This window comes from Microcaecilia unicolor, chromosome 2, assembly GCF_901765095.1.
Source record: "Microcaecilia unicolor chromosome 2, aMicUni1.1, whole genome shotgun sequence".
In the NCBI taxonomy this organism is placed as follows: Eukaryota; Metazoa; Chordata; class Amphibia; order Gymnophiona; family Siphonopidae; genus Microcaecilia; species Microcaecilia unicolor.
This window is the reverse complement of record NC_044032.1, coordinates 351,133,815-351,157,012: the sequence shown is the minus strand read 5'-3', so window position 1 is coordinate 351,157,012 and position 23,198 is coordinate 351,133,815. Positions and strand designations below refer to the sequence as shown.

Below are 23,198 nucleotides of genomic sequence, written 5' to 3'. Positions count from 1 at the left end.
TAATTAGGTAATATGCATTTAAAGACTGACAACTGAATAGGTACACAGTTTAATGTTACTGTACTGTACCATGTAGCTGCCTTAAAAAAAAATTCCACAAAAAACTATTTTTTTCCTTTTTTTTATTTTGCTTTTTCTTTCTTTTTTGGGAGTGAGGACAGAATTTTTTTTTCTTTTTGGTTTGGGGTCTTTTGTTAAATGTATTTTTTCAATGTTTATTGCTCCTTCTGTCTGTCTATATGCATGCTTCCGGGGCTGCCTTCATGAACTGCTTTCCTTGAAATTTGATGAGTAGGATTATTCCTAAAATGATAGGCCAAAATTTGGCAGAAACACTAACTGGTGCATGAATGCTCCAGATTTGGAAGTGAATATGAAATGTCATTAAGCCACTATATTGGTGAGAAATTTGCCAACCTTGTATTTTCCTCCTGTAGCCCCTTCTTCTCCTTCATGCCTCTATTCTATCCAGAGGTTAAAGTGAGGAAAAATACCAACTTCATACTCTCTGGGTCCTCTTGTCACTCTTATTCTTCATTATTCTTCCTTTCTCCATCAATATGGCATCTGTGTTTTACCCTGTTTGCTTCTCTCTCTCTTTCCATCCTCCATCATATCTTCATGTTCTCTCCCTTTGATTTTTGCCTCATCTATTCCCTTTTGTTCACTCATGCACCATTTACCATTCACATTTCTTTCCCTGTCTTTACTGTGTTAACTCTGCTCATCCTCCTTCTAGCCTACATGTTCTATATTTGTGACTTGTCTCCTCTTTCTTTGGCTGTGTCTTTAGGAACAGCGGTTAGCAACGCAGAAAACTGAGTACACACTCCTGGGTTCTGAATCCTCACTTTTCTTGCATGCTTCCTGTTTGGAATGAAGTCTGCTAATGAGGAGAAGCTGAGTCCAGGAGAACATGCACACGTTGGTTCTCTGTGTAGCCAACCTACATCCACTTTTTTCTCTGTAACTGTTATCCGAGAGTGGTGAGGAGTGGGATCCATCTGTTCCCTTTTGCAAATGATGCCTAGCCATACAGTAGTCCACATTTTAGTTACCTTCACCTGGGATTTTTCCAACATCTTTTCTCACATTTGATATTTAAATGTAACATATTTCATAGATCTTGATAAAATATTTTTCTTCATAGATTACGAGGAACACTACCCCAACCTATAGGACTCCAGAAATAATAGATTTGTATTCCAACTTCCCAATTGATGAAAAACAAGATATATGGGTAAGTACATTACATGTTCATCTGAGCTCTAATGTTATCTGCTATATTATCTAGTGTATATAGGTAGGAGGCTTGTGGATACAACCTCAACAAACCTATAGTAGTAAAAGAACTTAAGAGTCCCAGTGGTAGAGGTTGTTTTTTTTTTAAAGACGCTAATAGAGGAAAGAGCAAGATACCCACTCCCTAAATTTAGCCTGGTGCGTGTTTCTAGTATTACATGTAGTATTGGAAAATATTTAGCATGGGTAATCTTTGGGCCATGGTTACTGCAGTTTAGAGCACTGTAATAGACAGACTGGGGCTCATTTTCAAAGCACTTAGCCTTCCAAAGTTCCATAGAAACCTATGGAACTTTGGAAGGTTAAGTGCTTTGAAAATATGCTGTGTGCTAAACTGTAATAAACATGGCTGTAAGCTTTTAATTCAGTCAGATCACAGCTGTGAAAATAAAATGTTTGAGCCTACATAAGTGGGTAAACTGCAGAATTGGAGAATTTCAGAGATTAGAAAGGCCTACAAATCTTTCCTGAGCATTCACAGCTATTCCTGTGCAAGAATTCTCTCTTCTTCTTTTTTTTTTTTTTTTTTTTTTTTGTCCACTGCAGCAATTAGATGTGTAACTTCCCCCCCCCCCCCCCCCCCCCCTGATTTTAGTTTTCATGTTTAAATTGTTTCATTTTCTGCTGTGGGGCTCTTCCATCATTCTGATAAGTCTCTCTTCTGTTTTTTGTTGCCACTGCTCCAAGGTCTTTGTGTGGCTCCATATTGGCCTTGGTTTTTTTTTTTTGTCAGAATTGTATTTGTCATGATCTGTTTTTCTAATGATAGAGAAGCTGGCCAGCAGCTTAAGGAGGTACTCCACAAGCAGTCAAAAGATGTCCTTAATGCAGGGCTCGAAAAAGGATCTAGGGGCCAGCCTAAAAATCTAGGAGCTAGACTTGAATGACTGGAATTATTATTTATTCACATTTATAAATTGCACATCAAGTTATTTATTTAAAACTAGTAAAAGAGGCCCATTTCCAACAGAGAGGAAATGGGCGCTAGCAAGGTTCCAGGGCCCCCTCCCTCCCTCCTCAGATATTCAGGTGCCCCTCCTCCCCTCCCACTCCCTCCTCCTCCTCACCCCTTCCCCTATTTTGCATAATAAGATACTTCCATCCACAGCACACCCAAAATTTCTTACAAAGGTGGTATCTCTATTTCTTTTAAATCAATCCATCATACTTCCAGTATTGTCCACCTGCTCATACTGATACTAACCAACATCAACTGCATACTTTAGATTGTGCGCGGGCACTTAACATTTATTTAACTCCCCCGGGCACAATATCCCCAGACACTCAGGATAGCGGTTTGTATCTTTTTCTACTGAAAACACGCAGAATCCTCATGACACTGCTCATCGCCATTGGACTACGGCTAGTTAGTACAAAAGCTCACCTTCACAGAGCTTCCCCCCCCCCCCCCCCCCAATTAATATCTGTAAAGCAGCTAACATGGGTATCCTTGCATACTTTTATGGAGCACTACTGCATCAACATTGGAAGTTACTTAGTTAACTGACTCCTCCAGTTTTGATTTCGGACATGCTGCGCTCCCCTCTGACGCAATTTCCTGGTTCCGGCAAGGTGGATACAGAGGCCAGAGGGAGAGAAGTAGGGAAGTTGTATATCATAGGGGACGGGGCACCGGAGAAAGAAATCTGTGGGCTTGTTAGTAGGCGAGTTCAGATATGAGTTTGACGGAGGTGGGTGTGTGAGGACGAAGAGGGAGGGCCTTCTTCCCGGCGTACCTTGTTGTGCCTCCTTTTGCTGCTGCTCCCTCCTCACTTGCAGCAGCGCACACGCATCTTTTTCATGTTTTCTTTTCAGTCCTTTTTAGGGTTCTAAATGGAATTACAAAACACGTCGCGGTTTCCCAGGCAACACGGTGACATCACCGGAAGGCTTCAGACATTACGAACCGGGCTTCAACTTCCTGGCAGTCAGCTTCAGAACGTTGGAGGTGCAAATTATTATAGTGGATGGTACTCCTGGGGAAATTCTGCACTGCTGCACACTGCAGAATTTGCACAGAATTCCTAACCTCCACAGACTGCACCGAATTCTGTGTAGTCTGCTGCTGCAATGCAGTGCGGCACAGATGCTTTGTTTCTGGCTGTCTCCCTGCACACAGTGCGGCAAGAGGAAGAGCTACTGCCCAGCTGCACATTGGGCTGCTTCTACCTTCTCTACTGCTTTGGTACCCGGCAGTTTCTTTAAGGTTCGCTTGGCTTAAAAGAACAGTCGGGCCCAAGATGGTAGAGGAGCAGAAAGCAGCCGATATGTGGCTGGGCAGCTCTTCCTTGCACTAGAATGGTGTGTATATAGGGAGGGAACTGGGAAAGGGGGTATGTGTGCCTGGAGAAAAGCTGGATGAAGTGGTGTATGCCAATGGGGGGGGGAGGGGGAGCGGGGGTTGCAACAAGGTGGATGGGGTGGGGGTCTGCAAAGGGAGAGGGAGGGCGGGGGGTTGCAGAAAGGTAGATGGTGTGTATGTGATAGGTAGGGGATGGGGCCGAAGAAAGGTGGATAGAGCATGTGTATATGCCACATGGGTGGGGAGGCTGAAGAAAAGTGGATAGTGTGTGGGTGTCATGGGTGAGGAGGCTGAAGAAAAGTGGATAGTGTGTGGGTGTCATGGGTGGGGAGGCTGAAGAAAAGTGGATAGTGTGTGGGTGTCATGGGTGGGGAGGCTGAAGAAAAGTGGATAGTGTGTGGGTGTCATGGGTGGAAAGGCTGAAGAAAAGTGGGTTGTGTGTGTGTCATGGTTGGGGGATTGGAGAAAGGTGTGTGTGTGTGTTGTGTTATGGGTGGGAGGACTGGAAAAGGGTGGATGCTGTGTGTATTGTATCGTGGGTAGGGGGTTGGAGAAAGGTAAGTGATATGTGTTTGTGTTATGGGGCTTGGGGTGAACAGAACAGGAGAATTATTTGGAGTTGGGGAGATTATAGGGAGGGCAGTGAAGGATGGGGAGAGAAAACTTTTTAGAAAGCTGTCTTCCTATTCTACCACCACAGTACAGATATCCAGGTCTCCCCAGCACCCATCCATCCAATGCTCTCCCTCCCCCCCCCAAATACACAGGTAACCACATTTTGCTCCCTCCTGCACCCCACCCCCACCTTGTTACACATATGCCAGCACTCCCTTCCTCCCTCCCCACACTGCACCCCACGCAGCACACAGGCACCCAACTGTCAACCCTCTTCCCTCCACTGCAGCAGCACAGGCATCCAAAAGTCAACCCTCTACCCTCCACTGCAGCAGCACAGGCATCCAACTGTACCTTCCCACCCCCCAATCAAACAGGCAGTTGGCTCCAGAGGGAAAGGAGAGCAGCTGCATGTCAGACTTCAACCTCCTCGTCTGACACCCAGTGCTGAATGCAAAATTAGAACCATGTGGTTCAAATATTTCCATTTGGAGTTGGGCATTAAAAGAGGAGGAGGCTGGCGCCTGACACGCAGCTGCTCTCCTTTCTTTCCTTCACTGCATGTCTGGACCTGGCGGGAGAGCAAAGAAGAGATGTGCCTTTGTGGGCATGTGTCAAAGCTTCCGCAGTGGGATGGAGGAGGCAGAGTGAAGGCAAGAGAGCTAAGCCACTGCTGTTTTTGCAGTTCGACCAGAACTGCTTGCTTGCTTTGTGGTGGCTGGCAAAACCCAGGCGATTTTTCTGTCGCTATGGCGACCTGGCACCTGGGGTTTATTGAGCCCTGTATGTACATGGAGTGTACTTTTGATTGCATTTCAGCGGTTTCATTTGAAGATGAGTCATATCCATGACCTTTTTGAGAGATTTGACTGCATTTCACCTCTGATGCAGGTGTATGTGCGCCAAAACACCCCCCTTATGGGGTTTATTTATTAAAGATTCTTGATTGTTCCAGTCCTGAAGGCCCTTTTGTGCTTCTTTTTGTTTTACCCTTTATTGAGGGACATTGATCTGGGAAACAAATCTTGCCGCCAGAGTTTAGCTGGGAGTCATGCCCTGAGCTTGAGGTGTTGGCATGAAGGGAGAAGAATGTCCGTGCCTTGATGAATAACAGCATCATGCAGAGACAGAGGAGCTAAGGTGCTGTTGCCCATTGGTGTCAAAAGCTGGCACATTGGAGTTAGGGTAGCAGCTATGCCCATTCTGCTTCAGTAACAACTAGGAGGTAAGCTGAGCATCTGTTCAATTTCAAAGATGCAACAGTCCCCACAGTAACAATTGGTTTCTCTTCTCTGTTGGCATCTCAGTCATTTTCCTGGGGAAGCTGAGCTGGAGGACCTTTGGGGGCCCTTTCTCAAGACCTCAGAGGAGCTGGGATGTTTGTACGAAGAGCCTTGACTTTAGACTGTGGTACTGATAGAAATTCTTGATCTATTTCCTTGCAGAGTTGTCCTTGCTGAATTTGATGAGTTTGAAAGAGAGGGAAACCTCTTCCAGTGCTCATCATTGTTCATTTCCAAGGCTGAAGCAATTTCAGGAGCAGCCCCTCAGGGGTGAGACTGCCCCAGAACAGAGCATCTCCAAGCCTCAAATACTCTAGTAATAGCTGAGTATGAGTCTGAGTTGTTCTTGTGTCTGTACCATTGATCTGAAGGTTTTGATCCTGAGCAAAAGGATTCTTCAGGCTTGCCCACCAAAGGTTGGGTAAAAAGTACCCATGGGTGTTTGCAGCTATTCGACTAGCTTGAACCTTGCCCCTTCCAGCACACTGTATATGTTCTCCGAGGAAAAGCAGGCCTTCATATTCTCATGTCTGGTGACATCATCCGATGGAATCCGGTACGGACACTGGCTAACGAGTATTGTAGAAACTTCTAGCAGCGTCCCACCATGAATTCATGGGTACCCCAGTCTTTTTCTGTGAAGCTGAGAGGATGCATTTTCATGTTCTCTCTCTCGTGCTGTGTAAGATTTTTCTTGTGCCTTCCTGTGGGGTTTTTTTTTGTTTCCTTTTCAAGTATTCTACCGTTTTACTTTTTTCCTTAAACCCTCTTATTTCCGTAGTGTTTTGGCTTTTAAAGTTTTCTTTGTTTTTGCGGGGGTGGTTGCATGGTTTAGGCTGTATCCCTGACCTCAATTTGAATACTGCCCCTGTTGAGAGTTCAAGATTGAAGAGTTTAATTTAGCTGCAATACTTTTTTTGATGTCTCGCTGGCTTCAAGAGGTGCACCCAGTGTATCAGGTGATTTCTGTCACGGATCCGCACTCTTGCTGCATCTGGTGCCTTGGACCTGACAATGACTCTTCTGCTTATTTTTTCTGTTTGTAAATGCAGGTGAGTACTCGGCAGGCATGGAAGGTTCAACAGTAGAAGATTTTTGGCTCCTTGAAGGCCAGTACATCGACTTCGGCACCGGCAGCATTGACTTCCATGGCTGCTCAGACTTCTACATCCACTGAGAACGCAGAAAATAGGACTAGACCTTGGGGCGTGAACCTCATTCCACTAGGCTGAGGTTGATGCAGATTCAGATTGGGACTGCTCATGGGAGGCTGATGAGGATCCACATTACTTCTCGGAGGAGTCGTCGTCGTATACCATCTGACCCCACCTCAAGAGAGATGGAAATCACCACCTGAGGCACTGGTTTTGTGAGGAAGATGACTACAAGTTGGAGATGGAGGAGGAGCCCAGGGCGGAGATGTTGTCTGTCCTGGGCTATAAATCTCCTTCTAATGAGGGGGGTCACTGTGCCATTACACGCTATCCTCAAGGTCACATGTAAGAAGGTGGGTATTGTATCCAAAAGGCTCCCGGATTTGAGAGGGCACAACTGCCGCACCACTCCATGGTGGTCGAATCCGCTCTCAAAGAGGCCATGAGTTCTAGGTCTCATGCCTCGACAGCTCTGGGAAGAGAGGCCAGGACCTTGGTTCGTTTGGAAGGAAGACTTTTTAGGCCTTGATGCTTGTTTAACACATCCAGTCCTACCAGCTCTACATGAGCCTATATTTGGAGTCTTTAACGTCTTACTCCATTCTGCCGGTATCATGGGGAGTGTAACCTCAGATAAGAATTGGGAGTCTGTCCCAATCCGAGTCGGTCTGTTCTTTAGCATATAAATGTTGATAAAACTCTTCTGAATTAACTCTACTTGGTAAAGCAGCTCCCCTTCTACTACCTCTTATTTTGGTAATAATATTTCTTATATAAACCTTTTTCAATTTATTTGTTAATATTTTTCCAGACTTATTCCCCTATTCATAATGTTGTTGTAGCAGCTGGTGAGCTAAGTCCTCCAACTGCATTTCTTGTAGGGGAGCTCTAAGTCTATCACCTCCTGTCTATACTTGTCTTGACGTTTGGTATTGGAAATCTAATTCCTTAAGTTGTTTTGAAATCTTGTTCTCTTTTACCCATTTCTTGTTTTTAATTCTAGGTTCCTACTTAATGAATATTCCTTGAAAGACAGGTTTTTTTTCAATGCTAGTTATTTATTTGTTTGTTCATTTTTTTTTATAAGTTTAATATCTTTTATTGGATTTCAATACAATACAATAGAAGCAGGAGCTCACCACAGTACAACAAGCAACATTTACAAATCATGGCAAAACTGGAGCTCACAGTCAAGAAGCAACTATTCACAACTAGAATCACATTAAGAAAAAGGGGAAGAAAGAGGAGGTGGAGAAGAAAGGAAAAAAAAAAGGGAAGGAGGAGGGCTGGAGGATTCAAATCCAGACATAGAGCATGCATAGGCCACAAAATACATCAAACTCAGTACTAATCTCTATACCGAAGCAAAATAAGATACCAGTGGCAGCCATTTTTCCCTGTAGGAAGCGAAGAGAGAAGATTTCTTCGCCAGATGTAATTCAAATTTGTACATTTGGAGCAATAAGTTCCACCATTCCTGATAAGTGGCCTGGTGTAAGGACTTCCAGTGGGAGAAGATCACCTTCAATGCCAAAGAGACCATGGCACTAACAAGAGCCCCTTCACTAGGAGTCAGCCGACCCCCAAAGAACTGCTCCCGAAGAATCACAAATGGATAAGAAATGGAGCCAGGGAGGAGAAAAATGGCTACCAGCTGTGACCAGACTTCTGACCACTGGTAAAATTGGGTGTCAGAAAGGCCAAAGTCTAGTTTCATTTCTGCAAAGGTTTTCCAAGTCTGCCTATTTGCATGTATCAAATCCTCTAAAGTCCAAATGCTGGTACGTTGCCACTGAGACCATGAAACCTGCTTGTTGCCAATTTTAAAGTTAGGGTTATTCCAAATAGGGGTGAGAGGCGTAGCAGACCAAGGGACATCCATTAATTTATCAAGGGACACAAGTAATTTAAAGGTTGCATGAATGAGCGGATTAGACACGAGGCCCCTGGGAAGACGCATGCCCAGAAGATGGGAGTGCTGCAACGGGCCAAAAAGGGCTTGCTCAAAGACCAACCACCTGGGCGGGGAAAAAAACACTTACAGAAGCGAGCCATTCCATGCTCTGCCGCATTATAAAGGCTTTATGATAAAGCGGGAGATCAGGAAATTTCACACCTCCTTGCCTTTTTGGAAGCTTAAGTTTGCTCAGTGAAATTCTGGGCAATCTAAGATTCACAAGAAGTTGAGCATCCTTTCCAGACACCTATAAAAGGCACGAGGAAATAAAAGAGGGATCATACTCAACGTATATGTGACCTTAGGGACTACCATCATTTTAATGGTATCCAACCGCCCCCACCAAGTGCAGCCTCGACCTGGGAGATTACCTTGTCAGAGTTAAGTTTAATGGTGTTGGTGAAAGACAGTTTGAATCCGTCCTATAAGATGATGTCACTGATTTCATCTGTGTCATTAAATTCAAAATAGTCTGTAATGGTTTTCCCTATATCCTCCCTGATTTCTTTGCATTGTAGGAGACTTTCATTGAGTCTCTAAATTTTTCTAGAGGCACTGTACACGGTTCCCCACAGGAGGCTCTTAAATAATATGAACAGGCTAAAGTTAGGACCTGACGTGGTGAACTGGATTAGGAACTGGTTGATGGACAGACGCCAGAGGGTGGTGGTTAATGGAATTCGCTCAGATGAGGGAAAGGTGAATAGTGGAGCGCCTCAGGGATCGGTGCTAGAGCCGATTCTGTTCAATATATTTGTGAGTGACATTGCCGAAGGATTAGAAGGTAAAGTTTGCCTTTTTGCGGAGGATACCAAGATTTGTAACAGAGTGGACACCCGGGAGGGAGTGGAAAACATGAAAGAGGATCTGTGGAAGCTAGAAGAATGGTCTAAGGTTTGACAATTAAAATTCAATGTGAAGAAATGCAAAGTGATGCACTTGGGAGTAGAAATCCAACGGGAGACGTATGTGACATATGTGTTAGGCGGTGAGAGTCTGATATGTACGGACGGGGAGAGGGATCTTGGGGTGATAGCATCTGAGGATCTGAAGGCAACAAGGCGGTGGCCATAGCTAGAGGGTTGCTAGGCTGTATAGAGAGAGATGTGACCAGCAGAAGAAAGGAGATATTGATGCCCCTGTATAAGTCGTTGGTGAGGCCCCACCTGGAGTATTGTGTTCAGTTTTGGAGGCCGTATCTTGCTAAGGATATAAAAAGAATTGAAGCGGTGCAAAGAAAAGCTACGAGAATGGTATGGGATTTGCGTTACAAGACGTATGAGGAGAGACTTGCTGACCTGAATATGTATACCCTGGAGGAAAGGAGAAACAGGGGTGATATGATACAGATGTTCAAATATTTGAAAGGTATTAATCCACAAACAAACCTTTTCCGGAGATGGGAAGGCAGTAGAATTAGAGGGCATGAAATGAGATTGAAGGGGTGCAGACTCAAGAAAAATGTCAGGAAGTACTTTTTCACGGAGAAAGTGGTGGATGCTTGGAATGCCCTCCCGCGGGAGGTGGTAGAGATGAAAACGGTAACAGAATTCAAAAATGTGTGGGATAAACGTAAAGGAATCCTGTTCAGAAGGAATGGATCCTCAGAAGTTTAGCGGAGATTGGGTGGCAGAGCCAGTGTGTGGGGGGGGGGGGGGGCTGATGGTTGGGAGGCGGGGCTAGTGCTGGACAGACTTCTACGGTCTGTGCCGTGAAAATGGCAGATACTAATCAAGGTCAGGTATAAACAAAAGGTAGCACATATGAGTTTATCTTGTTGGACAGATTGGATTGACCGTACAGGTCTTTCTCTGCTGTCATCTACTATGTTACTACCGTGTTTCCCCGAAAATAAGACATTGTCTTATATTAATTTTTGCCCCCAAAAATGCGCTAGGTCTTATTTTCAGGGGCTGTCTTATTTTTCGGGGAAACATGGGGGTTGGATCAGGGTTGGCCTGCCTGCCCTCCATTGCTCCCGGAACTAACCTTAAACGCCTCCTTTCACCTTCGCAGCAAGCAGCAGCAGGGCAGGCCACTCCTTCCTTCCATGTCCCGCCCTCGCCTGACGTAACATCCTCGAGGGCGAGGCACGGAAGGAAGGAGAGGTCTGCCTGCTGCTGCTTGCTGCGAAGGTGAAAGGAGGCGTTTAAGGTTAGTTCCGGGAGCGACGGAGGGTGGGGGGGGGGGGGCCGGCGACCTTGGGTGGGGGGGTGGCCCGGGGGCGGCCTTGTCCGGCTCTCGGTAGCCCTGCTTTCAAACAAAAATTTGCTAGGTCTTACTTTCGGGGGAGGCCTTATATCTACCAATTCAGGAAAACCTCTACTAGGTCTTATTTTTGGGGATGTCTTACTTTCGGGGAAACAGGGTATGTACACTTAGTCTGGCAGATTCTCTCCCACTAGAGCAGGCTGCAGAACTTCGCCAGCTGACCAACAAGCAGATGGAGTAGGCATCAACTGGTCCGGGACACTTATGATACTTTTGATTGATGTTGTATCCAGACCTTCTAGCTTGGGTGTGGGATGCGCAGACTCTCATGGCTGCGTGTCTCTGACCTTGAACCTGCAGTTCAAGAGAGGTTAGTGGGCGTGCTGTGCCAAGGGGACAGTCTGTCTGGAGAAAAGGTGGAAGAGGTCACTGACCTAATTAAACATACAAACACCATCCACACTCTCTCGACATCCTCCATCTGCATCTTCTTCAAGAAGAAGAATTTTTGAGCGGGTATAGATGGCAACCTTATTACTCGCATATGCATAGGTTCCTGCTTCCTGCTCACTCTGCTCAGGCTACCAGGCCCAGCATTCCGGGCCTCGCCAACCCTGTCCTCAAAAGACCCAGCTGGCTCCCCAGGCAAAGCAGGGCATGGACCTTTGACTGGCTCTAGCAGGACATAGCTGCACTAAAGGTAACCGTCCCGGGAGGCTGAATTTTTATCATCACAGATGGCCCCTTGTAACCTCCAACTGGTGGATTCTTCAAATAGTCCGTCTCGGTTACCCTCTGAATTGGCATCAAAGACTACCAAATTGCCCACTGAGAGCTTCTTTCATCAGCTCTCAGCACAAGCATGTACTTGTAGAGGAAATCTCTGCCCTTCTACAGGCCCAAAGCATAGAACCTATAGAAGGGAAGGGATTCTATTCCGGGTACTTTTTTGTCACCAAGAAAATGTGAGGATTCTGTCCCGTCCTAGACCTAAGGGCCCTGAATGAATTCCTGGTCGGAGAAAAGTTCAGGATGATTTCCCTGAGCACCCTTCTTCCTCTAATTTAGGAAAACATTTGGCTATGCTCACTAGACTTAAAGGGTGCCTATGCCCACATTTTGATTCCGCCTGTGACAGGGAAGTATTCCGCCTGTGACAGTATTGCGTTCTGCTATTTGGCCTAGCATCTGCTCCCAGAGTGTTTACCAAGTGTCTGACAGTAGTAGCAGCGTATCTATGCAGACTGGGGTGTATGTGTTTCCCTATCTAGACGATTGGCTGATCAAGAGCACATTGCAGGATAGTGCGATAGTCAGTGCGGCTCAGGTGCTGGAGCTACTGGGGTTTATCATCAATTATCTCAAGCCCCACCCCCAACCAGTTCCCAATTGGAGTACATGAGAGTCCTACTAGACACATTGCAAGCCTGGGCCTGCCTTCTTCAGGCGAGGGCAGATACCTTAGTGACACTTGCCTCAAAGATTGCAATAGCAGCAAGCAGGTTTCAGCTCAGCAAATGTTGAGATTCATGGGCCGCATGGCTTCCACAGTGCATGTTACTCCCATGGTGCATCTCCACTTGAGAGCAGCCCAATGGCCCTTAGCTTCCCTTTAGTCTCAAGTGACAGGGAACCTAATAGATGTCATTTGCATTCCCACGGAGTTGACTCATGCACTTCTGTGGTGGGCAGTCAGGTCCAATTTGACCCATTCCAAAATCCACTACCTCAGAAGGTGTTGACAGTGGATACATCAGACTTGGGTTGGGGAGCTCATGTAGATGGGCTTCACATACAAGGGATGTGGTCTGCCCAGGAGGTACAATTCCACCTCAACCTCTTTGAGCTTCAGACCATTTGGAACGCTCTAAAGGCTTTCAGAGATCGACTGCAGAATAGAGAATTGCACAGGGACAGAAATGCAACCTGTCCCTGCCGGAATCTAAACTGTCCCCACCCGTCCCTGTGAGTAATCTCCATCCCCGCCCATGCCCATAAAAAAGAAGTATGTATTTCTGAACGTTAATTAGTTTTTATTGAGTTTTAATGAAAATACAAAATGCAAACATCCACCAAGTAAGAGGACAAAAACCAGTCAGGAGTATTGGGCAGTTACTTCTTTAGTCCGTTCAGAAACAGAAGTCCATCCACAGTATGTGGTCCTAGCTGTGATAGTCTATCCTCAAGAACACGCCAAGCCGATGAAAATGACCTTTTGGATGATGTGCTGGCAACAGGCGCTCCAAGGACTCGTCTGGCAACTCCAGAAAGATTTTTCCACTTAGTTGATTTTGACTTCCAGTAAGACAAGATGTCATCAGTAATTTCGTCAGTTGTGGTAGTCATGTATGCATCCACTTGAGAAAAAGCAGGTGGTATCGTTTTGAATGTGATTGTGAAGGTATATTTTGCAAGTAGTATTTTCATTACAAATAGATATAACATATTGAAATAGCTAACAAAATAAAATATATAAATACCTCAGATACCTCTATGTCTGATCTTCAAGGCCCTGAAAGGAAATGACCCTGAGTACCTGAAAAATAGGATGATCTCCACACACCGCCAAGGACACTAAGGTCCTCCCAAGGACTTTCACTAATCACACCCTCTCCAAAAGACATTATACGATGTGATACCAGCAAGCGAGCCTTCTCCAGAGTAACCCCTACACTCTTGAATGCACTGCCTGAAAGGCTGCACTTAACACAAGACGATCTCTACTTCAGGAAGCAGGTGAAAGCTTGGCTCTTCAACCAGGCCTTTAATGGAAGAAGTAACTAACTCGTTAGTCTCACTCACACACAAGGAGTGACTCGGGCTTCATATACTGCAGCAGGACATGTTCATCCACTCCTACCTCCTGAGATAATATTTAACCATTTCTCTGACCTCATGTGCAACTTTCTTTAAATCAATCACTTTACTTTATAACTCTTCCTACTTTCTTACCTATCTATGTTGCATCTTTGCTTTACCCTTCACTATCAATTATGAGTACTATTACATATTGTGTTGACATTGTAAGTAGTATACTATTGTTATTTGAATATTTTTACTGCTGTAATTGCCTATTGCTCATGTTTGATCTATTCTTACTGTACACCGCCTTGAGTGAATTCCTTAAAGAAGACAGTAAATAAATCCTAATAAATATATTTGAAGATGAAGAAGAATAGAGGTCTCAAGAAAGTTTGCTCTAGTTTCATCTTCTTATTGGGTTGCTGCTGGCAGTCTACCCACCATCTCTTTCAAGTTGGACAGTGCCTATGCATGTTCACTTGGTGCTAATGTTCCAAAGTTGTTTTTAAAATGTGGATCCAACAAAGCAGCGGTACAATGCAAATGATGAATCGTGAAGTATTTATTCAACATGTTAAGTAGATGTTTTTTTTAGTTGTGAGATGATTGTACTGTCAGAAGCCTTTTCAGTGAAGTGTTTTGCAGTTTTATTTGGTAGGTAACACCAGATGGAACGAAAGGCTTTTGTCAGTAGAGACCTTTTGTGGCCACTTCAACTGGTTCCAAAACTTGAATAACATCAGTCAGTAAGTCTTTATTGATATGAGCCAGCAGACAAAATAATTTTTTTATTAAAACCCAGCTCAGCACTCAGTGTATGGAGATCTGAAAAATTTGTTGACACTGATTTCAGTGTTAACAGCACACTGTTCCATCGTGCTACTACACATTGTTTAAGTGTTGTTACTAGCTGATTGTTAATTTTTGTTCTTTTGCCAATGTTGCTAGTTCTTTCGAAGTGTCAATAAGTTGGGCTACCTCAGGTGGCTGCTGTAGTCCATGTGACAAAACAAGATTTAGATTATGACTTGAACATCCAATCCACATGTTTTCTTGAAAGGCAGCCTTCATATTACTGGCATTGTCTGTAGTGAACACATTGTCTTGACGTACACAAAACTCGTCCAGAATCGACTTCACTGTCAGTTTTATATTTTCGTCCAGTAATTGAGTAGCCAAGATACACAAATCAGTTTGCCAGTTATCAATATACTATATAGTCACAGTTATGTAGCTGTGAGTGCGATTTTCTCTTTCTCCACAACACCACCAAGATGAGGAGACACAGTTGACCCACAGGACATGACTTGGTCCAGGTCAACGTTCCCATAATTAGCACCAATGGAGATGAGCTCTGATGCTAAATTCTTGAATCCGTCTCCTTCAACATTAGAAAAAGGCCTTGCATGTGTTGCACACATGGCGACCACAATGTCTGCCACTTTAGATTTGATGTTTGCAGGTACTTTGTTGGTATTACTTGATAGAAAAAAGCCTGATATAGCTGTAATCTTTGTTGTTGGCATACAATTTGCATAATAGTCCTTGTGAGCCCATAAGCCATTGGTACCATCACGTGATCTCCAAGAGAGAATTGTCTTGTATCTCGAACAAAGCACAAAGGCACTTCTTTGGCTTCGACCAATAGCACTTCTTTGGCATCGACCAATACTGATTTAAAGAAATTCCATACTTCGCTCTTACCCTTATTTTTTTAATATAAAATGCAGTAGCTGTTTGAATCAATACATTTTTGAATGTCGGCTTTCTTTTCCGTTGCCATAACAAAATTACACAGCACTGAAGTACCTACCAAGTGACAGCCTCTGTAAAACAATACAACACAGAAGAAGTAAAAATTAAAAATGTATTTCCTGCTGCACTGAACAAGATGCCACATGCCAGACTATGATGGAGGGGTTGGGTTGAGCTTGGTGCAGCAGGGTTGGTTTTTCTCTTTCCACGATCTGAGGGCCAGTGTTGTTTCTAGCCCAATTCATGCCAGAAATAGCCCAACACTTTTCACACAAAAAAAAGCCTTGGTATCGCTCCATGGTGCGACTACACCTTGAATACTGTGTGCAATTCTGGTCACCACATTTCAAAAAAGATATAGTGAAATTTAGAAAAGGTACAGAGAAGGGCGATAAAAGTGATAAAGGGGATGGGATGACTTCCCTATGAAGAAAGGATGAAATGGCTTGGGCTCTTCAGTTTGGAGAAAAGATGGCTGAGGGGAAATATGATAGAGGTATATAAAATACTGAGTGGAGTGGAACAGATAGATGTGAATCGCTTGTTTATTCTTTCCAAAAATACTAGGACTAGGAGGCACGCAATGAAGCTACAAAATAGTAAAGTGTCAGTTCTAGGGGTCCAGTGGAGCCCCGGACGTCACACACAAATAAAAACCAGCCTGGTGGTCCAGTGGGGACCCCTGTCCTTACTCTTTCCCCTCCCCCCGGCAGCTGCCACCACGGATCCAGTATTACCTGCGACAGGGGGCCTGACTTGATCTTCTCCCAACGAAATTCTTTCTGTGGTGGAGGGATCCCCTCAACCCAACCTCCTCCCCAGTTTCTTAGAATTTGGAGGAGGAGGAGGGACTAGCACTCCTTCCTTCTCGGCAGGTGCCACCTCAAAATGGCGGCACCCTGCCCAGTGCATCATGGGATACATGGGGTAGGGTTTAACTTCTATATAAGGGAGAAATTTACCAATTTTCTCTATATGCAGAATCTTCTCTCTTCATTTAAAATTTTACTTAAAATGCATTTGTTTCAATCTGCTTTTGATAGATAATTTTTCTATTCAGTCTGATTGCTTTGTTGAACCGCTTTAGCCTCAGACCCTGGGAGATGCAGTGGTTATTATAACCTATTAATATTTTATTGGTTTTGCTGTTAATGTAATTATATTTCTGTATGTTTTATATATAACTAGCCGTTGAGCCCGTTAAAACGGGCTAGTAGTATGGGTTTTTTTTCCAAGGCCCCCCCCCCCCCCCCCCCCCCCCCCCCCCCAGAGGTCACCACCACCGCTCCCCCACCCGGAGGCTCCGCCGCCCCCCCCCCCCCCCCCCCCCCCCGGCCCGGGCACTCTCGTCACTATTGAACTTACAGCGCGAAACGCAGATCGGCTGAGCTCCTGTCGGCCTTCCTTCTCTGCCTGTGTCCCGCCCTCGTGTGATGTAACATCGGCAAGGGCGGGACACAGGCAGGGAAGGAAGGCCGACGGGAGCTCAGCTGATGTGCCTGCTGCGTTTCGATGTAAGTTCAATACCGAAGAGAGTGGGGCCGGGTGGGGGGAGTGGTAGCCCGTAGCGGCGACCTCAGGAGGGGAGCGGTAGCGACATTGGCAGTTTCCTCCCTCTCCTTCACACAGTTTCCCTCTCTGTCCCGCCCCCCCCATCATCACGTAAGTCTCTACTGCGCATTTGCGGGTGAGTACGGTCACTTGCCATTTATATGTTTGATCTGTAACTGACTAGCACTATGTACTGACTATTTAATATGTAAATCACTTTGATGGCACTGCCCTATATGTTTCATCAAATAAAGACAACCTTCACACTGAACCTACGGTGGTGGCCAGGGGAAGGAGGGGAGTGAGGACGGGTCCCACTGGGTCACCAGGCTGTTTTTTATTTGTGTGTGGGATCCGGAGGGGTCCACAGACCTTACTGATGCCCCCCCCCCCCCCCCCCCCCCCCGAGGCTGACGCTGGCAGCCCGTGTCCTGGGCATGCATTCAAACGTTGTGCTTATCACTCAACTTTTGAACGTATTCGCCATCCACTTGCTTTGCTCCTTCATGATGGAAGCTAATAGCGCACATATCATTTGCATACTAATAGTTTTTGATAATGAGGGAGTTAGGTCAGGGTGCTGCTGTGGTGGTAAAACTCTGGCACTGTTCCCTGCAGCGCCGGAGTTTTGATTATCTGGGCATAGGAGCATAGATGGGCACCACAATCATAGCTGTGTGCCTCTGAATTAACTAGTATATGTTCATTACCATTCTTGGAAATTGCTTTAACCTCTAGCCTATGGCTAGTTGAATACAAATTCCAACCTCCTTATCCTCCTCCATGCTCCCTCCTTTTGTGTGTGTGTGTGTGCTTTTAAATTTGCCCCTAGAAATATGTACAGGTAAAGTGAGCTCTTTACTAAATGATCCACTGTTTTTTTCTCCAGGTGGTTTCCTGAATGCATATGATATCAGCAATAACTCTTACATTCCCTCATAATTCTGTTTTCTCCAATAATTTAACCCTTTAATATTTAATGTCACACAGCACAGTCCAATGCCCATTTCATCGACTGAGCTGAGCCTTTGTCTGACTTCATGCAGCATAACTCCATACCCAGCAGAACCCATCCCTCTTACCACCCTTCTATCACCTTCGCTTTCCCAAATTCCTTCTCCCTCCCTTTGTCTCTTTCTCATCTCGTCAGCTGCTGTATCCCTGCAGCGCCCCTGTTGGACTGTTCTCACCCAACCAGCCCTCTCCCTTCTGTCTGCACAACAAACCCTATCATTGTTGCTTGGTCAGCATAAATTACCACAATGACTATCCCATTTGAACCTGTTACTGCCCATGTCCTTGATGCAATTTGTTCTTTCACCATAGACCATTGTCATCTACGCAGGTAATTATATATCTAGAAAAAGAATCCCTCTGGGGTCCCGGTGTCCGATGCGCCCTGACCAGTTTAATTTCCAAAACTGTGATAGTCTGCCGTCCCTGATGCAACAACATGTAGCAGAATAGTCTGCATTCTCAGGTAGATTTAGGTGTTTGGTCCTCAAGTTTTGGCACCAAAACGAGTTTTCTGTATCTTTTGAGTTTTGAGTGCTGCTGCATCTCAGGCCCCATTAAGTGCAGCAATTTGTTGCTTGACCTCCACTATCTCTCGTGTGGAGGAGGTGAGCTAGACTATCATATCAGTCTTCTACTCTCCGTCTTGATCCTGCTATGTCTGACTAGAGTTACAAGCTCTCCAATTTCACCTCAAACACAAGCAATGTCCTCAGCTCCTTAAACCATACAAGCAGCTCTTGTCACATGCTCTGTTGCATTCTCTAGGAGCTCACTGCCTGTGTGCACTGGTGCGCCTTTGGCTGTGTCTGCCATCTTGGATGCCACCCGCTGCTTTGACCTATTGTCAGTCTTTTAGGTCTGCCATTTTTTTGTAGTATCGCCATCCTTTTGCACTTTCAGATGTTCTCCTCAGCTCCTTTGATTGAGGAGCATGAATGTCTAGTGGCAGATGTGCTTGGATTGCCTTATTTTGCAAGTTGGTACACCAAAGCTCTCGTCTCGGGCTTTCTACTGACATCATTTCCTTCCAGGAAGTGAACAGGTTTAAACCTCAGTTGACACTTCCTGCTGCTGATCTCATGCATCACAAGATCAGTAGAAGGATGTGCCAATGAATAAGGTTTTTTACCTGTTTGCTCTGCCTGGGCAGTGTGACTTGAAATGTCTGTAGAAACAGAATAGACTCCATATCATTGGTGACAGTTTTCCACTCTTGAGCAGAAGATGTAAGTCTTCTGATATGGAAATCTGAGACCTGCTGGATCAGCTTGATTAATCTGAGTTGGTGGCTATTCTTTTAATGCTGCGAATCTGTTTTAAAAATGTTCCATAGTTAAGTGGGTATGAATGAGGTGTTTTTAAGTGTTTTAACACTTGTGAAAAATATTCCAGGCATCAAATTTTGTTTATTGGTCTTGTTTGAGTCATTTAGGGGGAAAGTGATCAACATGGGCTACAGTTAAGATGTTTTCTTTTAATCATAACTTGTGCTGCTGTTACATAAAATGAAACTGTGCTAAGAGACCTAGTTACTGATTACCTGGGTTAACAGTAAAATAACCCATCTTACTAGTAGCCCACATTAATATCTTCCCCTGTTAGCCTATCATAATATATTTAGCATGCCTCTTAGGGTTAGTTTTATCTCTCACGTTAACATATAGGCCTTGTCCACACAAGTAGACACGTATTGAAAACTAGAGAGGGGTTTGCATAATATATCTAATTTGAATACAAATTACTTTTTTATTTTAGGCTCTAGGATGTATCTTGTACCTGTTGTGCTTCAGACAACACCCTTTTGAAGATGGAGCAAAACTTCGAATAGTCAATGGGAAATACTCCATTCCACAGAATGACACACGATATGCAGTTTTTCATGACCTTATTCGTAAGTTGAAGCCTAGCCTACTATTGTCTAAAAAAAAAAAAAAAAAAGTAACTTTACCAAGTTTGTATTCATGAGCTTTAAGTTCACATTATCACAGTTGTGAAATTATGTACCTGTAAGATGTCAGATTTCTCCAATGGGCACTTGAATATTTGTCACTGATCTTGTAAAAATCTTTAAATTTAAAATGAAAAAAAAAAAATCAAACAATTCTCTGGTAAAATTTCTGTATTAGCACTTACTGATGCTATTGGACAAGTTAAAGCTATCTTACCATTGGCTTTTTTCCCTTTCCAGTCCAATGGATATATAAGGAGTCAAGAATACATGTCTGTCTGAGAGCAAATTCAGTCCCTGAAAATTTAACAGAAAAGGGCTGAATTGTGGTGTAGATGAATTGCTGAAAAGAAAACAATTCTCTGGTAAAATTTCTGTATCATAGCACTTACTGATGCTATTGGACAAGTTAAAGCTATCTTACCATTGGCTTTTTTCCCTTTCCAGTCCAATGGATATATAAGGAGTCAAGAATACATGTCTGTCTGTCAGAGCAAATTCAGTCCCTGAAAATTTAACAGAAAAGGGCTGAATTGTGGTGTAGATGAATTGCTGAAAAGACACATCAGGTTTCTGAAAATGGGCCAAACCAGGCAGGAGGTTCCAGAGAAATAATGCTCCCCTCCCCCCAAAAATACCTAATGTATTTCCATAGAAGAAGTTCCAACTTCCACAGCACAGAAGCTCTGATAAACATGACAATTAAGGAGTTGTTCCTTCTAAACTGTGTTGCCTCTTCTCTATTCTTTATGATCACAGACACATTAAGTGCCAATACCAATAAGCACACAAACACACTGAACCATGGCCACACGAACACAGATAAAACAAAAGCACAAATGTGTAATGTGTAGTAGAGTCTGAAGACTTTTGCAAGGCATGATGATGTGATTTGGAATATTAATTCATAAATTGGTCAGTTTCTAAATACTAGCCATTTTTTTGTGTAGCATTTTAATAAATTGAATCATTTTTCTCACTTTTAGATTCTCATAATTGTAGATTTTTAATTACTTTCCAAATAATATTTTTGAATTCTGAAGAAAAATCAGACTTTCCTGCCTGCTAAATAGAGATGGTGTTAAATTTTTATTTGTTTTTTTTTTGTGTTAATAAAGAATTATCTTTCCTGTTTATTTTTTAGTGGCCATTTTATCACTCAGCAGTAAGGCTACCTCTGGGTTTGTGCGTAGCAAATTGGCCCTACCACTGGGCTCACCCAAGAGCCCGGCGGTAGTTGGTTGTCTGCTGCACATCATTTCTGGTGCTAGAAAATATTTTTTATTTTCTAGCACTGGTGGGTGGGGAGTGAGCACGCCCAACATAATTGGGCAGCTCTGTGCACTGCCCAATTGCCAACACGTTACCATTGGACCCCTCGCTGTCTCCTAAATAGGAGGTGGTAAGGGCTGCCTCCTTTAAAAAAAAAAAAGCAAAGTGGTGGTAAAAGGTGACCCTGGCGTGCAGCAGTCCCATGTGCTTACACCACCGTGGGTCACCTTTTACTGCCAGTTGGTAATAGGGGGTCTTAATTTGTTGTTTATCTGTTTTGTTATTTTATGGATAACTTTATGATAGTGGTCTCATAGAGTGGACATTAGCCTGGCTGTAGCTGTTGTGAGCTTTATTACAAGTGCAGCCTGACTGCAAGAACTGTTCAGCAATGATAGTGGCAGCACCTTCGATGGTAATGCTGTCAAGGCAGGTGTTACCACAGGACACCAATGAGTGTAGGCACATTGGCATTGTCAGGTGTGGATTGCTGCAGTAGGACCTTTATTTTTGTGCATATGTATGCATTTCTTTGGATGGTAGATTGCATTGGTAACAATTATTTCACATCACTACATCTCCCACACAACGAGCAGTGCAACCCAGATATCCACTGGCTGTCTAAGGACACACGTAACCTATTTTCTTCCCTACACTGCCACACCTTGCCTTCTAGTCCTCACTTGCCCTCCATGCATAGTATGCCATACACCATGCCATCTACGTAGAAGGAGCAGAGAGACTGAGGAAGTGCAAGCTGTGAAAGAGTCACAGGAGTACAAGCATAAATACTGGCTGCCATGTTACTGTGGGCTGGCCCTCAGGACATATATGTGATCATCTCTAGGAAAAGGTGACTAAAGTAGCAAATCCAAAATGTTGAGTATAGCTGGTTTTTCATTTCATGGGTCCATAAGCGGTCTGTAAAAGTTACCTGTTTGAATTTCTGTAACTTTATTTTTTTCACAAAAAGGATTAGGTTTGAAGTGTGTATTACAAATTGCTTGTCTTAACAGAATTCATTACAACTTCATTTTTTGTTTTTAGGGACTTTAGTTATCTTTTCCCAGAGATGGTCACATATGTGCATTCGAGCACCTCAGAATCAGCAAATGTACAGCAGCTCCCTGTTCCCATATAGTAGCACAGACCGATAGCAGAAATGGCATGTGTCATACTACTACTAGTACTAATCATTTCTGTAGTGCTACTAGATGTACACAGTGCTGTACACATTATATACAGGTATTTTCTCTGTCCCTAGAGGGCTCACAATCTTAAGTTTTTGTACCTAGGGCAATGGAGGGTTAAGTGACTTTCCCAAGGTCACATGGGGCTGCAGTGGGAACTGAACCCAAGTCACCAGGATCAAAGCCCGCTGCACTAACCATTAGGCTACTCCTCCACTATCTACCAGCCTCTTGGGGCATCCATAACTGTTGTGGATGCTTTTGAATGTCTGACCCTGCAAGCTTACTCCTTGTATGATCATGAGCATTTATGTGGCTTCTTTCCTATGGAATAGAACCTACATTTTGTCAAAACATCACGTTATACAGGGTGTGCTTATGGGCACATAGAGCTTATTATATCAGAGTAGACAATGGCTACGAGTTTATCCAGCAGCTCACTCCAGTCCAGATGTTAATGAATTGCATGCAGGGATTTGTGTTTCTGATTCCCTTGCAGCAGTGGCTTCCAAACCTGGCCCCGGAGGCACCCCAGCCAGCCAGGCCCCCAGGACATCCACAACGAACACATGAGAGAGACCTGCAAGCACTGCCTCCACTGCATACAAATCTGTCCCATGAACATTCACTGTGGATCTCCTGAAAACCCGACTGGCCGGGGCGCCCCCAGGACCAGGCCTGGGAGCCACTGCCTTATAGCATTTCCTAAGAAAATCAAGATCAGAAGCCCCAGCATGCAATGTGATAAGACCAGGACTGGAGCAAGCTGGTGTACAACTATGTAGTCAACTGGTTATCTGCTGGACGTGGAGTAGTATGCATAAACATTTACACAGGCA

General features: G+C 44.3%; 1 protein-coding gene and 1 long non-coding RNA gene across 2 annotated transcripts in view; both read left to right on the top strand.

Annotated features, from left to right (window-relative positions):
- GAK (cyclin G associated kinase) overlaps window positions 1-23,198 on the top strand; it is a 398,389-nt gene that overhangs the window by 143,500 nt on the left and 231,691 nt on the right. The gene's annotated exons all lie outside the window — the stretch shown is intronic.
- Window positions 13,996-23,041, top strand: LOC115463734. The gene is made up of 3 exons (XR_003941066.1): window positions 13,996-14,005; window positions 21,420-21,422; window positions 22,859-23,041. It is a non-coding gene; the product is annotated as an uncharacterized LOC115463734 (long non-coding RNA).